General features: G+C 40.4%; 1 protein-coding gene across 2 annotated transcripts in view; it reads left to right on the top strand.

Moving 5' to 3' along the window:
* Window positions 1-17,645, top strand: part of LOC129189206 (beta-1,3-galactosyltransferase 1-like) — a 106,173-nt gene that overhangs the window by 64,678 nt on the left and 23,850 nt on the right. The window contains exon 3 of one of the 2 annotated variants that reach the window (XM_054790662.1): window positions 11,944-12,046. The exons of the other annotated variant lie outside the window; for it this stretch is intronic. The gene's annotated coding sequence lies outside the window, so the exon portion shown is untranslated. The remainder of the gene's footprint in view (window positions 1-11,943; window positions 12,047-17,645) is intronic. 2 annotated transcript variants of the gene reach the window in all.

Genomic DNA, 17,645 nt, shown 5'->3' with positions numbered 1-17,645 from the left:
GCAGGTACTTTGATTAGAAGTAATGAAGAAAGACACCTTACTTCCCCCTCACATATCCAGCGCTTTGACAGTTTGAACTTTAGTTTTGGTTTTCTTAAGTTTCTGCATCTGTTTTGTGCTCTTATTTTACTTTTCTGTTTCCTGTTTGGCACAAAGTTCAGCGTGGAAAGTGCCCGTTTCAAGATTTTTTGTTCTGAAAAAAAATGTCTTGTGGGCACTAGGCTTGGGACAATAATAATAGGTCATTTTGCCTGCCTCAATATATTGCCATGTCTGGTTTCAGAACCTTGCTGTCTTTGTTCCATAGAACAACAGAATGAATGGAGTGAGCCCTTTTGTCAGTCATACAGTCCTTGTCTCATGGCACCCCTAATGTGTACACAGTTTGCACAAGCACCGCAGACATTATTTATGTGACCCAAAAGAATTTTGAGGTCTCGCACCTTCTCAGTCAGCAATCCATGCTGAGTAACAACATCCATTCTGATCTCGTAGAGGGTTTTCACAAAGCCCTTGAAAGCTAGGCAATGTCTGCACCTGACCAGTCCTAGGACAGCATAGAAAGGTAGCCACATCTGAATACAGTCCTGTGCACACAAAGGGTACATCTGCGATGGGATGTTTTTCTGTCCCTTATTTCCCCACAGGAGCTCCCCATCATCACAAGGTTCATCCAGCAACATCATTTCCAGACAGCTCTTCCATTCAGCACAGGCTCTTTCTTTCCTCTCCCTCCCCACCGATCACACCCTCAGCATAATAAGTGTCTGTCGGAGTCACACCACGGCACTTTGTGACCCTCTCTGTCATCAGTAGCATAACCCGTCCCCCTGCATCAGGGCAAGACCAATTTACAATCTGCCTCCAACCTGCCTTGCAGCCCTGCCGTGATGCGATGCTGCCGTTAGCTGAGTTGTTTGTTTGTGACCCCTTGCCCTCCAATGAAGGGCATTATGAATAGGATGATGCAACCAAACACTTTGGTTCAGAACCCTTTTTTTCATCACTCACTTTTTATCCTGGAATATAGTGTTGGGTGATTGATGATTATCAAGGTGTTCCATTGTTGGATCACTTGCTTCAAACAGAATTTCTGCGCCCCCACTCGCCAAGGCTGGTTGGTCTTTCAAGGGACACCTGAAAATGCGCAGTGCAGTGGGGGCTCCCGTTGCGAGGGCGGCTGTTATTGAAGTGGAAATGACAAAAGGGACTCTGGGGTCCAGGCTGCCAGGCAGGACTGAGAAACCGGGGAGAGGAGGCAGCCGTCCGCTCCTGAGGCAGCGATGCGAGGGGGGTTGAATTTTCTCACCTTGACGTGCAATTAGGCTAGAAGCGTAAAGAAAAGCGCTCAATACACCAACACGAGTGAGCTTCAAACTACAAAGTTACAAAGCGCTTTCTTTTGCTTTTTTGGGAACTAAATCCATTCAAATGTGTTTCAAATTATTAACGGCAACATAATGTGTCCTTTCAAACAAAATCTACTTCATGCTCAAGGCTAGAAACAAGACTGCTGGCTCTTTGTTAATCATATGCCAACATGGATTTGCAACTTTGCAGAAAAGCTCACGTGTTTCCTTGTTGTCAGTGTAATGAATTGCTCAAAAAAGCTTTGTAAAACTTCTTTTGTGTGTACACGTTGCTTACAAACTTAATCTTTTAGATAATTTTCACTATTCTGGCATGTAGCCTTGATAAATCCCCCAGGATTACCCCTGCAAGTTTAATGTCATACAACTGAGAGGTAATGTATTTCAGTGTGGATGTGATGGGTGTGGTACAGCAACACTACACTGTCAATTTGCCTTTCCAAGAGCTCAAGCTCAAGCCTTTCCATTCCCTGTGAAAGGTTACCATGGGGCTTTAGCCTGGTGACAAGCTTGGTGTCAAAACAATAAAATGAAGAGAAGTTTTCCTCTTTATCAGTCTTATCAGAGTTTTAAATGGGAGCAATCGCATACAGGAAATTGTGGCATCCTCACTATTTGTATTCCTTTTTTTTTACTTATTGATGCTTGCTTGACCTTCAGCTTCAGCTGCAGGAATCACTCACTATTCCTCACTATTCCCTCATCACACCTTCTTGCCCTTGATCAAAACCCCAAACGTTGCCGCCCCCTGCTTCCTGTCTCTATGCACAGTTTCATTACTGTTTCTCTCCCAAGGCTTTTTAAAAGTGCTATTAATCTAATGCTACTATTTCAAGAGTCTGCATTATTACAGAGTGATTTGAAGCAGTGGCATAAATGAATCATTACATTTACACAAGAGGTCAGCAACCTTGTTAGATTCTTGACTGATCGTGAACTGTGGCTATGTGATTGACAACAGTCTTCTTGTTCTTATGCAGAGATAAACATAACAGAGCATGTTTGCAGTGGTGGTATAGTTAACTAGGACTGACAGAACATGATGGAGATGGACAATCACATGTTAGACCGTCTAAATTGTTAATGCTATTTTTTTTAACTAAGTAAATGCTAAGTGAAATTTAAAAAAACAATAACAAAATGAATGTAGGCACTTAATAAAATATTTTTGTCATACTGCTGTCATCCGCCGGTAAACCACTATAAAACACGAGTGAGAAATGAAGGCGTGACTTTCAAACACCCCCCAGGTCAATTTTCTGCATTCCTGGCTGTGGTCACGTTGAGGACGCTTTCCGGTAACCAGATTCAACCAAACACAGCCATGAACGCACAGCAAAGGGAAGAAAGTGACATGTTCACAACAATAACACAATAACATTCACCGATATTGTGTTCGGATGACTGTGATATAACACACACAAAAAAACAGCCACCACAGATATGTTGTTTGACTGGCAGTGATTGACACTGACCGCTCTATGCAGACCAGTGAGCAGCGATTACTGTTTAGCTAGCCCTGGCATGAAAACCCATATTAAGATGGATAGAGTACATCTAGTACAAAAATATGAATTTGCTGACAGATCGACTGCAAGACAGGCTATGAGACGAGTGACAGGATTCCATGTTTAGCTGACAATGTGGCATGAAAACCCATATTATTACTCTAAGATTCGTAGAATATTAATAGAGAATATTAGCAGAAAAATGTTGATTTACTTATTGCCACCTTGGTACGCTTTTCTATGGTCGAGCTACTTCTGGGTTTTTGACTTTTTGTTTACATGCATCTGCATCAGTGCTTTGCCGGTCTCAGTCGAGGAAAGACTGTCGGGAGGGCTGATGGTAGATAGACTCCTTGGTAATACATGTTGAGTCCCAAACTTTCCTTTATCTGAGGTGCTGTATGAAAACAACTGTCCTCGAAATTTGCCCAAACACAGAAGAATCTGATGCGGCGAAGGGCGTTTTTTGGAAATGTGAGCAGGCTTGCTCCGTCTCCTCGAGTGTTCGAGCAAACGCCTTCCACAACTAGCAGGCATAATTAAAAGATAAAACAAATGACAGAAATCCGACCAAAACTGCATCACAACAACCTAGAATTCAACGCAGTCCTTGGCCATTTCCGAGCGGCGAAACGTCACTCCCTCCTTCTTCTGCAGTCTCCGGAAGAATATTGGTTTCAGTGACGTAAAGTAGAAAAAACTCTGTATATATTTCAACATTCGAGCACACATCTGACACAGGAACTATGCTTGTCAATGTTAGTTTTCACGGCAAAAATTACACGATTAACGTGTTTTGGTGTCACGAGCACTTTAAACATGGCTGTGATGTTTGAAGACTGTCTTCCAGTGCAGTGGTCATCAACTGGTTTGGCCGCGGGACCGACCATAACCCCTTAATGACAAGCAGCGACCCAAATTGTTTACATTTTTCCAGTCAAATTTCTCAAATATTATATATTCAATGAAAATATATGGAATTTAAGGTAGTGCAAAAGCAAGTTTAATGACCTTTTCAAGAGTAATAACTTAATGAACAATCTCAAAACTATTTGAACAAAAAGTTTGTTTCAATCTTATCTTATTTTAAAAGTTTCCAGGACATGGTATATGTGAGGAATTGATTCAGAGTAACTTGGACCTGGATGAGAGGTGAAACATCTTCGAGAAAATCAAGTCAGTCCAGGTGCTCTGATTGAACACTTCAAGGCAACGCATGCCGCATTTATTAATGGAGCACAAGTCTGCTAGGATTTGGGTAACTTATTGAAAAGAAATTCAAGTCAGGAAAGTCAGGGAAATAGGAACACCGTGCAAACAAAAAGCAGATGGCAAAACAAACAAACTACTACCCAATGCTCGAGTGACATTCTTGACGAGGAACACAAAAATAGAGGCACAAGAAATCCCACAACTACCAGGCCTACGTGGAGCATACAGTAGAATAAAGACTGGAAAGACCGCATAGTTGCAAATGGCAGGCAGGCGTGAGGGAGAGGGAGCTACAGAGGGCAATACTACAAAGAGCAGAGCATGACACTATTCGTACACATGGCAAATCAAAGATGAACAAAAAGTGTAATTCAAAATGCTTTAACTTAGTAGGTAAGTTTAATAATAACAGGAAAGCCATTTCTTCTGTAGACAATCTGCCAGCCTGGACCAATAGTTTGGATTAGGCATGAAACATCTCCCAGGCTGCTTTGCTGTCATACGTGGGAGTCTTAATTGTGGGCAGAATTCCCCCACACACTCAGCGTGACCTGCGGCAATGAGACACCGTCGCTCTCTTTATGGCGCTCTCTTCTCTCGCGGATATCTGCAGCTGTGTGTCCGACGGACGGGCAGGTTAATTCCCCACTTGATGTCCTTCCCCTCCTGCTCAAGCTTCACAAAGTTGCCCAGAATCACATGGCACGCACCTCGTGGCAGCGTCGCAAGCGGATAGCACAGCTAAAACATCAGACTGACATCAGTGAGAATCACTGCTCTAGTGAAAATGTATAGTATAATATATACCAGTGTACAGTGTAAAATATAAAGTGTAAAAAAAAAACAATAATGTGAATAAATTCAAACTACTCATCATAAAAAAACCCTAAAATATCATCCCCATTTAAAATATAATTAAGGATTAAATATTGAACCAGTTGGAAATATTCATGAATAGTTTATACATTACATCATCTCGGCTACAGTAAAAGCCCTTGATCACAGATGCTTATCATGGATGAACTGGGAGGAGAGACAGTAAAACACACCTCTGTGTGTACAACACTATCTCTACAGTGCAGTGCTTGTGGAATCACGTAAGCCATCAGTGAGAGCCTGGAAAGATAAGCTTTTAAACAATTGGCAATGAACTGAGCTTTTGTTCATTGAGCCGATACTGGCCAAATTTATGGGATCAGATATCGGAAAAAAGGTGCAACCCCTGTGGTCCGATCCAAACACCCAAACTGTCACGTAGATGCTCAGTTTGATTCTTTTTTCTTTTTTTTTTCAAAATTCAACCCCTTCAGTACCGACCATTTTAGACGATTTTGACAGATTCTTCAATGCACAGTGAATATTGTGTTCTATGGTTATATAAACATGGAACCTACCTAAAAAAAAAAGTTTGTTTCGGATGGATGTTTCCGTTCTTTAGTAATCAGCAGTACAACGTAGGTAAGTTTCAGGGGAATGTCAGTTCTCAACTAAAAAAGGGAGAAAAGCAGCTTTTTGTGAAAAGATGCATTTCAAGCATAACTTTCACTTTGGTACTACTTTTTTGCTTTTGTGACAGCACAAATATCTGAACAACTATACCACAACCTAAACAACAAAGGGGTTGTTTTACATCGAAATAGCAATTTATTTACAAATATAACACCATGAACTATTGACCGTTTTCACATGGGGTGCACGTGTGCGCGCGTGTGCATACGTTATAATTTCAATGCGTAACCTTCCGTACTATGGAATCACAGGAGTGCCAAAATTACAAGGGAATACTTGTGGAAATACAAAGAGAATCAATAATACAAAAATATACAAATGTGGAAATACAAAGAGAAACAATAACAAAAAAAAAAGAAAAGTGTAGTCATTTTTTTTACCATTTTCTCTTATTTTTTTCTGTATCGTCTTTGTTTTTTCAAATTTGCCGTTGTTTTTCCTGTTTTGTATTTGTCTTTTCCAATTGCGTTTTCGCATTGCATATTGTCATTGCATTTGGTAATACCATGCAAATCCTGGCAGAAGGACCACAGGGTCCACAGCCCACAGCTGCCGGTCCCACAGGCCCCCATTTGCATGGCATTACCAAATGCAATGAAAAAATGAAAAAACAAAGACAAAACAGAAAAAATTAAGAGAAAATGGTAAAAAAAAATATGACCACATTTGTATATTTTTTATTATTGAATCTCTTTGTATTTCCATATTTGTATATTTTTGTATTATTGATTCTCTTTGTATTTCCACACCCTTTTAATTTTGGCACTCCTGTGATTCCATAACGTACACTGCACTCCTCCACGCGCTCTCACGTCCTCCTTGCTGTCGAGTGCGTTAATACATGGAAAAGATTCATGCCGAGCTCTTATCAAATGCACTTCTGCCACCTTGTGGCTGTTTTTATGGCTTAAAACTGCATGAAACGTGGCGTCTTTTATTGTGCACTTGCGTCATCATCTCTTTTTGCCTCTCACGCAAAAAAACGTGAAAAAAACTTTGGTACTGAATGACTTAACATTGAGCGACAAGCCTTCAAAATTGCAACTCATTTTTTGCTCTGTCATCTCCTGTGAAACCAGCCCAAGCTTTTCAAGCTTGACCAGCAAATCCTTCAAAAGTACAATTCTTGTTTTTACATAAAACCAAATTGTTTGAATCACAGCTTGAACTGTCGCCTAGAGATTTCCTTTTTAATAAAAAAAAAAAAAAGACTAGACGATAGAGAGGAAGCAGACAAGGATGAAAAAAGGAAGGGCGTCAGGTTTGTGCTGTGCAGCTTCAGGCTGCTGAATTAACTCCAGATAATGAGTCGTTTAAAAGCGATACATCTCCGACACAGATTAGTGCTGCTGTGGCAAGTTTTGCCAAATTGGCAATGCATTTGTTGGATGTACTGTAGGAAAAGTTGGAGGGAATGTGAGCACATTTTTACTCGGTTCCACATACTTTGCATCATTTTAAACAGATAACCAAGGACATTGATCGGCTTTGTTTGGCCACAGACACAGCAACAGTTTTAGTGGAACCCTGGTTAGTGTCGTCAATCCCTTCCAGACGATCAGACTCAAACCAAAACATACTCAAACCATGCACTGCTGATTTCCTTAATTTTGGGGGATTGGCCAATCATTACATCTTATCACTGATGTTATCCACCGATCTTATCTTCCTCTGCAAAGGTCTGAAAGTCAGCCACTGCCAGACTGACAGTTGGTAATCGAGCTAAAGCTAAAGCCAACGCTACCCGGAGCAAAGATCCAGGCAGCGACCCGCTGTTAACGCTGATGAGCAGTGGAAAGAGCAAAGCTACTACAAGGAAAATGATGGAGTTCGGTTTCTGTGCACTTTATTATTGGTAAGAGACTCAAATCAGGTCTGCAGTGTAACCTGTTGTGCAAGTTTTGTTTGTTTTTAAAATGCGAAAAATAAAAGACAAAAGACTAAAAGGAACTGATATACCATGATTTCCGGTGTATAAGCCGCTACTTTTTTCTTAAACTTTGAACCCTGCGGCTTATACAGCGGTGCGGCTAATTTATGACCATGTTCTAATCTCGTGACATCTCCTTTACTTCAGAACTACTAACAATCGTTTAGGTACTGTGCCAAATCTGTATCAGCCAAAATTGTAATCGGCAGGTCAAGCTTTTTAAAGATCAGTGATCGGCCAGAAAATTTTAATCGGGGCACTCCTAACTCTAACCGAGTTTTGAATGAAAATCCAATTAATCCGTTCCAGACACCCAAAGTTATTATTGATTGAAGACTTGTTAGCAAAGACTGCTGTGAGTCAGCGAGATCCACATGGACACCACCTCTGTGTTTTTCTATTAGTTCAATAGGCCTTCTTTTTCAAAATGCTGGAACTTACAACATTTTTTTTTGGCTCCCTGTGGGATATTTTTCATCCGTGATCAATAAGAAAAGCAGAGATGTAAATAACTGTGGTTGTTAGCAAAGAACTCCAGAGGAGCTGGAGGACAATGACTTTCGATTCTGATGTCCATGTTAACACAAAGCTAACAAGGACGTTTTGTGACACAAATTTGTCAAAAAACACAGATGGACTCACCAGTGTATTAATAACACGACAAGACGTGCACCATATTGTATGCTAATCTGAGAATGTACGTGAACCAGGCAAAAATTATGACCAAAAATGAGCTAACCGTGATGTACGCTAACCAAGGTCCCGCTGTATTTGATAGCACTGCTTCTTCACAGCAAGAATAAGGTTAGGATTGGGTTCTAGGGTTAATCCCCCTTGGGTGATGTTGTGCTTGTATGTTTTCTCTCCAGGTACTCTCACATCCCAGAAAAATCTGTATTAAATTCTTTGAAGATCCTAAATAAATCCATAAGTGTGAATGTGACTGCAAATCGTTATCAAAAATGAATGAACACTAGCAGGCCTACTGTTCTCAGTGGGATGTCAATAATGGCATTGCTGCAGTATAAATGTTCAGTATAAGATGAATTAGCATGCCCTACATGTCCGCTTGATCTCTTTACAGAAGATAATTAAGAGTCATTAATACATTTTCTGCAAAGGCTTTGTTCATTTTCCATTTCATTACTCAGAAAGTACAACGTTGGGTTGTCGGTCACGTGCTTGAACAAGACACTTAAGCCTTGTGCGCTTTAGAAAATTCTAAGATGATTTATAGGGGGAAGCGTTAACATGAACAAAGATCATTTGTCTGGTGCAAATTTATCAGTATAATACTGTTTATTGAATTTTCAAAATGCCACGTTGTCATATTCAAAGCAGCAAAGACACTGTATGATCAGAAGCTACACCGGTCTACCATAGACCAGTGTTTCCCAACCTTTATTGAACTAAAATGTTATATCAAAGCAAGCAGGCCACGACTCATTCTGTTGTATGAATGGAAACTGGTTATGTTAATCGATTAAAAAATTTAATAGTGATTAATAACATTTTGTCCAGAGTTAACTCATAATTAATCACAATAATCGCAGATAGAAAGAAGTTTTTATCTATAACAAATAGGGATGTAAATCTCTTTGTGGTAAAGGACTCGATACGCATCATCGATACACAGGTTAAGATACGATTCATAAACAATATATCTTAAAAACGATTCGATACAGTGTACAAACGATACGATTCGATACGATTCAACGCATACATTTGTTGATGTAGACATTTATTATAAAATAAAGAAGCCAACTCTATAAAAGTGGCATTCTTACAGTATTTTCAAATGTGAAAAAGAGCACATCATATCCCCAAGCATGCTGTAAGGCAGGGCTCCCCAACATTCAGGTGCAATGATGAAAAAAAAATACACACAAAAATGAAAAATCAAATAATTAATTTTTTTTTTTTTTGTAAATATCAATTCTGGAAATATGGGCCATTATTTTATACAGTTAGAAATACCGCAGTTTTTAATCTTTAATGCGAGCGGCGACTTGTCCCACTTTGTTCGACGGTCCGTGACCGCACCCTTTAACTTCGCAAAGCATATTCTCCCACGCTGAACGGATAAGACTACTATACTGTATTTTTCTGGTTTGTCTTTGACCTCTTATTTGGTCCCAAATGCTAATACTATGTGGGAATGCATGAAGGTAAGATATGATTACCTTATTGAGTGCTAATGTGCATACAGTATATGTTGGTGCACCTCTCTGAAACACAAAGTCCAAGCTCGTACTGGTTGGTGGAAAGTGAATCTGTATTCATTCTTTTAGTTTGATGTTGTTCCTGTCATAGTTTTACACAATACATAATAAATAAGGTCATCTAGATTGCTACAATGTATGTATGTTTTACTGATGCTGAAAATATTTCCCGGTGACGAGCTAGCGCGTTGCTAATGCTATTTAGAGTCGCGGTCATTGACAGAAGCCCACGAATAGCTGTCGTCGGGCCATGGCTGTAACTAGCCGCTCCTAGCCCCAATTTTAGCTAGCAGTTCAAAACAAAAAAAACAGCCGAAAGACGGCTCACATCTAAAAGACACTCGTTAGTTGGGAAACTCGTATGCCAAGATACCGCAGTGTAAATGACAATTAATGACATACCTGCAGTGCGCCAGTGACTTCTTTCTTCTTCCTACGTACTTTGTGACAACTCAACTCACAGTGGCACAAATAACTTTGGTCTTGTCAAGAGAGAGCCATCTGCCAGCCTGCCTTTGGAGTAAACATACCATCCAAAACACCCTTTACTTTTCCCATTTCTGCTCAATATTTGTTCCCACTTCTCGCTCCACCATAACTGCCACGCCTTAAAACTGCGGGGCAGGCCGAGGGTTAAACAGGACGTTAACGCGCACGTTAATCGCGCATCAAGAAAAAACGTAAAAGGAAAGTTGTGAACGCGTTAAATTTGACATCCCTAGTTATTATAGAATTATGTACCTTTTACCATCCAGCGGAAGAGCATTTGATTGTCCTGCCTGTCACGATAAATCACTGGCATACTTACATTTGCCGGCGATAAATAATATTTTTTGCCCCAATTAAGTGAAATTGGATCATTTCCTGCAGCGCACCTGATAATCTCTCACAGCACACTAAGGTGTGGTTTGGAATCACAGTGTGGTAATGACAGAGATGCTGTTCTCCTTGGATCCCAGCTTTTTTCAAGATCAAATTATTACATATGGTTGGTTTAAACATCTGCCAATAATTACTTTAAGACAAAAAATGCCTGCCACGCTGTGGCCTAGTAGTTAGAATTTTGGCCACACAGTCAGGGGATCAAAGGGTTCGAATCGCTATTCGGGCATCTGTGTGGAGTACGCATATTTTCCCTGTGTTCCCTGTTTTCGCCAGTTTTCTTCCAAAAATATGTATGTTAGCCTAACTGGAGCCTTTAAATTGTCCGTAGGTGTGAATATCAGTGTTTGTGGTTGTTTGTCTATACCAGGGGTGTCAAACTCGTGCCATGGAGGGCCCAGACACTGCAGGTGTTCTTTCCAGCCAGTCACTAAAGCAGGTGATTTTAATGATCAACACCTTCAGTTTGAGAGAAGGAGCTCATCAATGAAATCACCTGCTGAAGAAACTGATTGGAGAGAAAACCTGCAGCGTCTCGGCCCTCCAGGGCACGAGCTTGACACATGTGGTCTATACAGGACTGTATGTGCCCTGCAATTAGCTGGCAAGCAGTCGGGGGTGTACCCCGCCTTTGGCTTGAAGTCGGCTGGGATCGGCGCCAGCTTACTCAAATGACCCTAATGAGGGCAGGTTTTTGTTCAGGATAAGCGGTATAGAAGATGGATGGATGGACAGAACATACCTAACCATTTAAACTCAGAGACACACCAGGGAGCACATTCCTTTTTTGTGGGTGGTACGACTCAGAAGGAGAGTTCAAGAGTGCAGTCATCACTCAAACCAATGTGGAAGGTTCCTTTTTCTGCTCCAAAGTGCCGAAGTTCCTCGCGTGCAGGTAAACAGACTATGGTGACATCCAGGCAGGGAATAAGTGGGCTGTCTACCGTCCCACAAAATAACAGATGATTGCTCCTCCGAAGAAACTTTAATAGCCTGAGGTCTGCTACCAATCCCCTGTGACATTAGCAGAAAGAGATTCAGATGGTTGATATTTGTGTCTTTCAGAAAACCATACAAAAAACAAACATTTTCCAGTGCATCAAGCAGTGATTACTGTGTTTGAGCTCAGGTTTTGTTTTGCATGTCCTTTTCCATTTGAACACACGGTAAAGCAATGTGCAATCTGTCCATGTTCATTTCAAAGCTGCACAGTTTGGTTTCTGGATATTGTTCCTTTGTGACTGACTGACTGACACAAATGATCTGTTTTTCCCCATCTCTTTTTTTCTTTGTATCTGTCACACGCACAGGTTCCGCTTGCCGGGTTGTTTGTTGCAACGTCTGTCACCTATAAGCGGCGCAGTTCCCATTACGGCTTTCGCATATTCACTTTGATGTCACCGATATGTCAAGGTGAGTCCAAACCCAGAGGCAGCCACATGCTCACACATCCTGAGCTGCTAATGAGCCAAGCACACTCCAAAAACCTGAGTGCTGCGCTACAGGGACGCTGCCTTCAGATATACCCACTCCTGTCTACAACAATGCTTGTAGCTCTGTATTTGTATTTTCATTCTTTGTTGTTTTTTTTTTTTTTTGGGGGGGGGGGGTGCAAACCTGGCCAAATCCCCATTTGTGATGAATGTATAAGATTCACCTTTTCTTTTTTCCCATGTACGCAGCAGACTGTAGCACATAATACTTAACTTGCTTGCACAAAAACAAACAAATAATATACTTCGCAGCAGTTTGGAGACCACATCCAGGCACAATGAGGAATATTGCACTACCATGGTGCAAACTAAAATTATTTTACTCTAAATGCCAAAGGGTCTTACTGCAGTGTGGTGTGTTTTTGGTCTCCAAATACATTGTACAGCCAGCATGGCAGGTACAGTGTGAGGAAAACATCCATGACTTGAAACAGGGCTTTATTCTTTACTTTGGTTCTACACATGTCAGTGTTGCAGAGACGCCTGGTCCATTTCTATAAACCCGGCCCCCAGTGACCACTAGAGACATAACCATCATGAATGAAGCCACATAGTTCAGAGGACATAGCCTGCAGTGTGTTGTCGGTGAAATCACTCAGTCGCTGTTACCCTGGAATGAATATCAGAAATAATTGGCTATTAGTGCATCTGGGGTAAAAGGGCATAATGAATCATGTTTTGAACCAGCGTTGTTGTTTGTCCATCTTGTTTTTGTTCACGTCTGTGCTGTGTGTGTGTGTGTGTGTGTGTGTGTGTGTTGTGTTTTGCATTACAAAGTCACATTGACAGTCATTACTATGCAGTAGGCGACTGACATGGTATTAGGCTCCCCTGCAGCAGCGCAGCTCCTCCTCACCTACTCTAAATATTACTCTGGAAACCTTCTGTACGTCAAGAAAAATTGTAAAAATCCTGATGGCTGATGGACCTCATTTTTTAATATTCAAATCCGCGAAAGGTGAACCTTGATGTAGTGAGGGAACACTGCAGGAACACTACAGGAACATCACAGGAGGTCATTACTCAATATAACAGTCAGACTCACAGTGTCATCTTAGATAGAAGGCTAAAACTATCATACAATTTAACATTTTTTTTTGTATTGTTTGTACACTGTATCGAATTATGACAAACCGTTGTTTTTATAATGTATTGTTTTTTAATTGTATCTTAACCCGTGTATCTAGATGCATATCGAATCGTTAACCACAGATTTAGATCCCTACTTATTATAGATAAAAACGTATTTTTATCTGTGATTAATTGTGATTAATTGAGTTAACTATGGACAAAACTGGATTAATCACGATGAAATATTTTAATTTATTGACAGCCCATGTATTTTAATTCCTTCATAACACATTTGTTGACTGATAGGACTTATATGCTGCTTTTTTTAGATAAATACCCATTTTGTTAAATAAAGACCTCTAAACACTGATCATTATTAGCATTATAAAAGCACATAGTTTAATATACCTGATGCACTGGATGTTATTGGAGTAAAAAAACTGGCCAATAACTAGCCACAAAGCAATTGTGGAATTACATTGAAGACGTTATTTGTTACAATTTTATAAGATGTTGAAAATGTGTCCATACTGTAAGGACACCCTGTATTTTTCTGTGTTCTTCGGGTATGGCAGTCAGCCTCCAATGTGATGAAATATGTACAATAATTGTCCATTTCAAGCACTCCAGCTTAATGGATCGTACTAATTGGGCCCACATTAAAAACCACAATTATGTGTGGCCACAAGAAAATGTGTTTTACCACGCTGTCTCTCTGTTTTTCCCCTCATTGTTAGTTCTTAATGTATTTTCCTTACCACTGTTTTGTGCATGTTCAAACTTTAATATCTCAGTATTGGTGTCCTCAAATGCATGGGTAATTGGACAGTAATGAATAAATCATGCGAGTGAAAAGGTGCAATCTTTCACACGAAGTTTGTGATTTGTGGAAGAAAAGGCTCATGACATAAAGGCACAACTTGTTTTCTATTTCTAGTTCTGGATTATTGCTTAAGGAAAGTATAATTTTTGCATTTTCATTCACTCCCTTTATGCAAATTGTAAGAGCAATATCAGTGAGGTCCGCACTATTCAGCACCTTCGCTGCCTCTTCTGTGTCTAAGGCGCATCTTTAATTTCCTCTTCCATTCACCCCACATCAAAGCTCATATCGCAGCATCTTTATTATCACAGGTTTACTGTCAAAACCGAAAACTTGATGGATATTATTTTGTTATTGTGCTGTAAAGCACAAGTTAACGTACATCCTTCTATGAGCCATGTTGTCCCCTCATCAGTGTAATTTCCCACTGAGCATGTAAACTCTTCCTGAAACTACCATAGACTATAAAAAACAACCACAGAAATGCCCAACAGAGATTCGAACCCAGGTTTTCCCAATCTCCAGACTGTGGCCGTGTGGCCAACATGCTAACCACTAGACCACCGTGCGGCCCTGCCTCTTAGGTTAACTGGCGACTCTAAATTGTCCATAGGTGTGAATGTGAGCATGAATGGTTGTTTGTCTATATGTGCCCTGCGACTGGCTGGAGACCAGTCCAGGGTGAACCCTGCCTGTCGCCGGGATAGGCTCCAGCATACCCCCGTGACCCCAATGAGGAGAAGCGGTATAGAAAACCGATGGATGGATATTTGAACTTTTTCCCACAGTGCATTTCTCCCAGCAAAGCAGTTCAGTCACCTTTCCACCCATATTACCCAATATACGTTAGTATGTACATTCAGAGAAAATAAGCCATTTAAGACATAAAAAAAATAAAACATATGCTTGTGTGTGTTGCGGTGTGGACAGTAAGTGACATCAGGGGTTCAAAGTTGAGTTTCAGCCTCTGAGACAGTCTATAACAGTCGCTGGTGTTATTATTATGATTATGATCATTATGTTATTATTGTGCCTGTTGTGAGATGGTGAGATAACTCCAACCTGCAGTAAAAGCCTGTTGTTCCAGCGAGTCTGGCGCTTGTTTCACCGAACATTAAAGTAACATTACTGATACCGAGTAACCAGTGTTTAATACTACATATCACAATTTCAATGTGTCTTCCTAATTCATTCAACCCCTTCGCTACGGGACATTTTAGATGATTTGACTGATCTTTCAAGGCACACAGAATATTGTGTGCTTCGGCTATTTAAATATGGAACCTACCAAAAGAAAGATTAGACTCCCATCTTTCATCAGGAAAAAAAAAAGTTTGTTTCCACCTTTTTCCGTTCTTTAGTAATCAGCAGTAGAACATAGGTAAGTTTCATGAAAATATCCGTTCCCGACAAGAAAAGGGAGAAAAACAGCTTTTTGTGAAAAGACCCATTTCAAGCATAACTTTCACTTTGACACAAATAATTTTTGCTTTCGTGACAGCTGAAATATTTAAACAACTATGCCAAAATAAACAACGCAAAAAAGGGATTGGTTTACATCAAAATAGCAATTTATTTACAAATATAACACCAACTATTTTCACATTTGAAACTGAACTATGTGGGTGCACGCGTGTGCACGCGTTAAAATTGCCTTCCAATGCGTAACCTTCTGCACACGACACTCCTCCACGCTCTCTCACTTCCTCTTTCCTGCCACGTTTGATTTTTATATCTACATGATCTCTGCCGAGCGCTTATCAAATGCACGTCTGCCACCTTGTGGCCGTTTTTATGGCTTAAAATTGCTCTGAAAGTGCAATGCATTACTGGAGAGTTGCGTCATTACCTCTTTTTGCCTCTTGCGCAAAAAAAAAACGTAAAAGACGTATAAATACGTTGTTGGGATCGGGCGTTGGGGTTTATAAAAACATAACTACGTCTTTGCTATTGAATGAATTAATGTCTTATATTTGTATTTTAGCTCATTTAGCTCATTTAAATGCTTAATTTAGGCAAAAAAATGAATAAAATTTGCTTAAATATGCATTTCAAGCACGAAACAGTATGATCGTTAATTAATACATGAATACATTTTGAAAAACCGTGATAGAGCTAAGCCACGAAATTTGAACCACAATGTGGCGAGGGGTGACTGCGTCTCTTAACTTTTTGTGAGTAGCGTACACGCAAAAAGGAGGAAATGTACTGTTAACAATCATTTTAATCATGCCCCATCCACATTCCCCGCTCACAACCTTTTATGGTTCTTGCAACAGGTGTCTTTTAATTCCTCCCCCTAAATAGCTGCCAATACAGTCAGCACTCGAGCAAATAGCAATTAGCCTAATTAAACCGATAGACAGATTCTCTGTTAACGCTTAACATTGACAATGGGTATTTTAATTAGGTGTTTAATGAGAGTCACTTGTTGCTGGATGCTAACAAATAAAGCCCTGCATTTCGTATGTGTTATCTGCATGGTTGGAGGAAAAATGGGATTGTTTGAACTTGGGTTGTTATGGTGATATTTATAGTGTCGTGATGGGGCCAAGTACAGTGATAACTCATTTTAGGTTGCTTTATTGCATTGCTTAAGGCATGATCCATACTTTTCAACATGATTTTATCATTGTGACACAAATATACTGGCCTGCACCCTTGTGTAGTTTGCCTTTCCAGTATATTTGGCAAGCAGTTCCATTTCCGAGAGCCTCCATAGTCAGGGAAGGGTCAGAGCTCCACTGTTTCTGTACGCAGTGACCTTTTTCAACAAGATAGAAGTGGCGTATATCTCAACAGGCAACCTTGGTAAGCACCTGGCATGACATAACACTTAGAGAAGGCTTTTTATTGTATGCTTAGCTTTGTTTTTGCACACTGCAGTCAATGTGATATTTCATGAAGGATTGGAGATGGAGAAAAACGCGTCCTCTTGCTGATACTGTAACACCCACCTTCTCTCACCACGGTGAAGAGCTGCTCTGATGAACTCTGTTGGGAAGCGCTTTTCATTTTGTTGTGGTTATAAAACGACAAGTCATTCCACGCGCTATTAAAATTCAGATGTCAGCATCACTTAAAGGACACTTATTATGCAAAATTGACGTTTTAATGACAGTTATGACCATGTGTCCCTCGAGCCTCTTTATGATCACTAAACGTGAGGAGAATCTACAGTATCATCTCCCTCACTTCTCTGTTCCGCTTTGGAAAGAGGTGATCAAATGGCTGTTTTTTGGTTTTCAATAATGTTATTAGGATTGGAATGAAAGTGAGCTATCGGGAAGACACCCAGACTCCTAACCTGAGGGGACGGGGAAACTGAGGAGTTGTTGAAACTGAGGGAGAAACTGTAAGCTTTGAATAATGTGGATTTGGAACCAACAAGAAGGATTTCTGTCTTTTCGATGTCTAGTTTGAGAACATTTCAGGTGAGCCAGTGTTTGATTTCAGATAAGTAGGTGGTGAGGGAGGAGGGTGGGAAGATAGGTTTGCTCAAGAGGTTGAACTAGGTGTTCTCCGCGAAGCAATAACAGCCCTCCCGGTATATTGTGCTATCATGCTAGGTGTTAGCATGCTAGCAGTGTTAACATGCTAATGTTAGCATACTAGCATTTTTAGC

This window comes from Dunckerocampus dactyliophorus, chromosome 1 (assembly GCF_027744805.1).
Source record: "Dunckerocampus dactyliophorus isolate RoL2022-P2 chromosome 1, RoL_Ddac_1.1, whole genome shotgun sequence".
NCBI lineage: Eukaryota > Metazoa > Chordata > Actinopteri > Syngnathiformes > Syngnathidae > Dunckerocampus > Dunckerocampus dactyliophorus.
This window is presented reverse-complemented; position numbering and strand designations above follow the sequence as displayed.